Source organism: Choloepus didactylus, chromosome 5, assembly GCF_015220235.1.
Source record: "Choloepus didactylus isolate mChoDid1 chromosome 5, mChoDid1.pri, whole genome shotgun sequence".
Classification (NCBI taxonomy): Eukaryota; Metazoa; Chordata; class Mammalia; order Pilosa; family Megalonychidae; genus Choloepus; species Choloepus didactylus.
In genome coordinates, this window is record NC_051311.1 from 103,466,285 (window position 1) to 103,472,427 (window position 6,143).

Genomic DNA, 6,143 nt, shown 5'->3' on the forward strand with positions numbered 1-6,143 from the left:
CTTTGCACCTAGAATGGGACAAGGATCATCAGTAATTCTAGTTTGGGGTTCTTTGTATATTTGTCTTGTTTTGTTCTGTGATAGGGTTCCTAGTTTGTTTCCAGAAACAGTCGAGAGGTAAAACTTACTAGGACTTGTCCACGCACCCTGCTGATAAAGGTGCTGACTAAGCACGTTTGCAGCCTGGAAACCACATCGTGTGTCAACCTCTTCTAAGGGTTTTAGGGCATAGAGAACTGGAGGTGGTCAGTTTCCTACTTCATAGGGAAAAATCAGAAGTCATCAGATGGGAATTCCCTCAACTCCCCCATCAAACCTATACATTCACCTACACCCCACTCTTCCACGAAAGAGATACCTGTCTCTCACGTTCTATCATCCCATTCCATCCAATATTCACAGGGGCCTCGCTATTCTGATTATTTTTTTTCTATGAAAAGCATTTACATGTTCAGTTTCCTGCATGTTACAATCGCAAACAACTTGCATGTCTCCCTCTGTCTACCACACGCTTTCTGTGTAACTCGCTGTTCCTACACACCATCTTTCTCCTTCTGCTTCTGAAAGGAGAGCCTTCTTCCTAAGATAAAGGTGAAACTGCCATCTGTTCACTTCCAGAGACTCGATCATGGCTGGGGGAGAGGAGATGTGCAAGTTTAGGCCAATGAGTCATTAGGCGAAGCCTGCTGGGGGCTTTCAGAGAAGTTTCTTCCCTGCTAAAAGGGAAGATACACAGGAAGAGAGCTACCGCTCTTTCTTCTCAGGATGTTTTCATGTGAGGATATGACATCTGGAGATGCTTTTACCATCTTGTGACCATGAAGTACAGCCAAGAGTATCCCAGAGATGCCAATCAGAGCCTAACCCTGTGAACCAGCCACCTCCAGGCTGCTTATTGTTGGTTGTGTTTGTGTGTGTGTGTGTGTGTGTGTGTGTGTGTGTGTGTGTGTGTGTGTGTACTGGAGTGGGGGGAAGTTTTTATTATGTATGTTATTTGGGTGTTCCCTTGCTTACAGCTGAAAAAATATTAATTTGATATATTTTTAAAGCATAAATTTCTGTAAAAAGGCCCATACATTTGTATCCACTTCCTTACCTCCCATATTTGCCTCTGAATCACTGAAATCTGGTTTACTGGCTCAGCTCCACCAGTCTTTTCCAATGAAGACTCCAGTGAAGCTTGTTGCTGAATCCAGTGGACACTTTTCAGGCCCTCTCCTTCAAGGCCTCTCAGCAGCCCTTAGCATTAAAAAATCCTCTGGAGGAGAACCTAAGGTGGCAGCTAGGAGAGACAGGGCAAAATAAACACCTCCTTGAAAAATACTAGATAAAAGCCAGAAAGTGACCCAGAACATCAGTTCCTGCGATGCACCAACTGGACAAGGTCTGCTAAATCCACAGGGACTGTGCACTTGGTGAAACTGGGAGTCTGCATTCTGAAACGAGTGAGTAACCCTGCTGAATATCCGGCAGCCATGCTGCGGTGTGGGGAAACCGTGGGTTGACATTTGGAGGCAGAATAGTTCTTTTTTTAAAAAAAAAAAAACAAAAGCGGCTGCAGATACAGCAGCGAGAACCGCACAGTGAAGCATGGCAGGAACAGGCTGTGCGAACGCCTCAGTATCTGGCGTGGAAGATAGCCTTTCGCACACCCGCTGCTAATTGTCTCACAGAGCGAGGAAGGCAGGGGGGAGCCAAAGGGGGAAAATAACCACACCCCTTGCAGCCATCTTCCCATGGGCTGGGAATGCTTCTGCCCAGTGCCGGCACCACAGCGCAGAACCATGCCAAAAACCTAGTGTGACAGGAAGTGTTGCCAGCAACACGCACACACGCCACAATATTGGGCATGGACAATAGCCTTTCGTACACCCACAGCTAACTGTCCCAGAGCTGGGAAGGTGGAGCTGTGCAAAAAGGGGGAAATTAACACGCCCCATACAGCCATCCTTACAGCAGGCTGGGAATGCACCTACACAGCCCAGTGGCCCAGAACTTCCCTTGAGGGACGGCGTGCACTTGTGACACAGCACAACCTTCCCTCAGCAGAGGCCCTAGAATGGCACGGCTTGGAAGAGGGATCCACTCGGAAATCTCAGGGACCATACACCAGTACCAAGGACTTGTGGGTCAGCACCAGAGACAATCTGTGGCAAGACTGAAATGAAGGTTTAGACTCTTGCAACAGCCTTAAATCTCCAGGAATGCCTAAGAGCTTTGATTATTAAACCTGCCCTCCCTCCCTAACTGCTCACACACCCCACATTCAGGGCGGACAGCACCAACACAACCAGACTTGGTGCACCATTTGGATCCCACAAGAATCAAACCCACACACACCACAAAGACAAAGTTGGGGAGAACTGACTTGAGGGGAATAGGTGACTGTGCCAATTTGAATGTACTGTGTCCCCCAAATGCCATTCTCTTTGATGTAATCATGTGTGGGCAGACGATATCAGTGTTGATTAGACCGTAATTCTTTGAGTGTTTCCACGGAGATGCACCCCACCCAACTGTGGGTGATGACTCTGATTGGGTGGGTCTAAATTAAATCACTGGAGCCATATAAGTGAGCTAACAAACAGAAGGAACTCAGTACAGCTGTGAGGAGCTACAGCTAAGAGGGACACTTTGAAGGAGCTGATAGAGAGTAGCTGCGGATGAGAGACAGTTTGAAGATGGCCGTTGAAAGCACACTCTTGCTCCGGAGAAGCTAAGAGAGGAAAAACTGTAACCGAGAGTGACATTCTGAGGAGAACCTGTGACCTAGAGAGGAATGTCCTGGGAGAAAATCATTTTGGAACCAGAACTTGGAGCAGACGCCAGCCACGTGCCTTCCCAGCTAACAGAGGTTTTCTGGACACCACTGGCTATCCTCCAGTGAAGGTACACTTTGTTGATGGACACTTTATGGCTTTAAGACTGTAACTGTGTAACCAAATGAACCCCCTTTTATAAAAGCCAATCCATTTCTGGTGTTTTGCATTCCAGCAGCATTAGCAAACTGGAACAGTGACTCGCTGACACCATCTGCTGGTTAGTTAGAGAAAGTGTACACCACCAAGCTGTAGATCTGACAAATCAGAGAATCGTCTTTGAATAATCCTACATATCCTAAAAGAACCCTAGCAAGTAAAGCAAATGCCAAGAGGCCAAAAACAACAGAAAATTTTAAAGCATATGATAAAACCAGACAATATGGATAACCCAAACCCAAAACCCAAATCCAAAGATCAGAGGAGACACAGTACTTGGAGCAATTAATCAAAGAATGAGAGCATGGCACAGGATATAAAGGACATGACAAAGAGCATGGCACAGGATATAAAGGACATGAAGAAGACCCTAGAAGAACATAAAGAAGAAATTGCAAGAGTAAATAAAAAAATAGATGATCTTATGGAAATAAAAGAAACTGTTGACCAAATTAAAAAGATTCTGGACACTCATAGTACAAGGCTAGAGGAAGCTGAACAACGAATCAGTGACCTTGAGGACCACAGAATGTAAAATGACAAAACAAAAGAAAGAATGGGGAAAAAAATCAAAAAATTCAAAATGGACCTCAGGGATATGAAAGATAGAATAAAATGTCCAAATATAAGACTCATTGATGTCCCAGAAGGGGAAGAAAAGGGTAAAGGTCTAGAAAGAGTATTCAAAGAAATTGTTGGGGAAAACTTCCCAAACCTTCTACACAACAAAAATACACAAAGCATAAATGCCCAGTGAGCTCCAAATAGAATAAATCCAAATAAACACACTCCAAGACATATTCTGATCACACTGTCAAATACTGAAGAGGAAGAGTTCTGAAAGCAGCAAGAGAAAAGCAATTCACCACATGCAAAGGAAACAACATAAGACTAAGTAGTGACTACTCAGCAGCCACCATGGAGGCAAGAAGGCAGTGGCATGACATATTTAAAATTCTGAGAGAGAAAAACTTCCAACCAAGAATACTTTATCCAGCAAAACTCTCCTTCAAATTTGAGGGAGAGCTTAAATTTTTCACAGACAAACAAATGCTGAGAGAATTTGCTAATAAAAGACCTGCCCTACTTTAGATACTAAAGGAAGCCCTACCAACAGACAAACAAAGGAGAGAGAGATGGAGAGAGGTTCAGTACTAAAGAGATTCAATATTGGTTCATTAAAGGACAATAAGAGGGAAAAAATATATCTGACAAACATAAACCAAAGGATATGATGGCTGATTCAAGAAATGCCTTCACAGTAATAACAGTGAATGTAAATGGATCAAACTCCCCAATTAAAAGATATAGCTTGGCAGAATGGATCAAAAAATAGCAATGATCAGTATGTTGCATGCAAGAGACTCATCTTAGACACAGGGACACAAAGAAATTGAAAGTGAAAGGACAGAAAAAATATTTCATGCAAGCTACAGCCAAAAGAAAGCAGGTGTAGCAATATTAATCTCAGATAAAATAGACTTTAAATGCAAGGATGTTATGAGAGACAAAGAAGGCCACTACATACTAATAAAAGGGGCAATTCAACAAGAAGAAATAACAATCATAAATGTTTATGCACCCAATCATGGTGCCACAAAATACATGAGACAAACACTGGCAAAACTAAAGGAAGCAATGGATGTTTCCACAATAATTGTGGGAGACTTCGACACATCACTCTCTCCTATAGATAGATCAACCAGACAGATGACCAATAAGGAAATTGAAAACCTAAACAATCAGATAAATGAATTGGATTTAACAGACATATATAGAACATTACATCCCAAATCACCAGGATATACATTCTTCTCTAGTGATCACGGAACTTTCTCCAGAATAGACCATATTCTGGGACATAAAACAAGCCTCAATAAATTTTAAACAATTCAAATTATTCAAAGCACATTCTCTGACCACAATGGAATACAATTAGAAGTCAATAACCATCAGAGACTTAGAAAATTCACAAACACCTGGAGGTCAAACAACACACTCCTAAAATAAATGGTTTATTATGTAGAATTTAGGGGAACTAGTAATAGAGAGCAATTAATGAAGGGGGAACGATAACCCAATAAGAACAGATAAGCTATCGTGGGTAAATTTAACATTCTGGGAATGCCCAGGAATGACTATGGTCTGTTAATTTCTGATGGGTATGGTAGGAACAAGTTCACAGAAATGTTGCTATGTTAGGTTATTTTCTTGGGGTAGATTAGGAACATGTTGGAAGTAAAGTAGTTATTTTAGGTTAGTTGTCTTTTTCTTACTCCCTTGTTATGGTTTGTTTGAAATTTTATTATATATCTTTAAAAAAAATTTTTTTTGATATGGTTAATTAGAAAAAGTTAATTAAAAAAAAAAACAATGAAAAAAATATGCAGAGCCCCCTTGAGGAGCTGGTGGAGAATGCAGGGGTGTTGGGCTTCCCCACCTCGGTGGTTGCTGATGTGCTCACAGACATAGGGGACTGGTGGTTTGATGGGCTTAGCTCTCTACCATGGGACTTGCCCTTGGTAAGACTGTTGCTGTAAAGGAGAGGCTAGGCCTGCCTATAATTGTGCCTAAGAGTCTCCCCCGAGTGCCTCTTTGTTGCTCAGATGTGGCTTCTCTCTCTAGCTAAACCAACTTGGCAGGTGAAATCACTGCCTTCCCCCGTATGTGGGATCTGACACCCAGGGGAGTGAATCTCCGTGTCAACATGGAATATGACTCCCAGGGAGGAATCTAAACCCGGCATCGTGGGATGGAGAACATCTTGACCAAAAGGGGGATGTGAAAGGAAATGAAATAAGCTTCAGTGGCAGATTCCAAAAGGAGCCGAGAGGTCACTCTGGTGGGCACTCTTACGCACAATATAGACAACCCTTTTTAGGTTCTAATGAATTGGAATAGCTAGCAGTAAATACCTGAAACTATCAATCTACAACCCAGAACCCATGAATGTTGAAGACGATTGTATAAAAATGTAGCTTATGAGGGGTGACAGTGTGATTGGGAAAGCCATATGGACCACACTCCCGTTTGTCCAGTTTATGGATGGATGAGTAGAAAAATGGGGGGAAAAAAACAAAAAACAAAAAAAAACACTCAGTGTTCTTTTTTACTTTAATTGTTCTTTTTCACTTTAATTTTTATTCTTATTATTTTTGTGTGTGT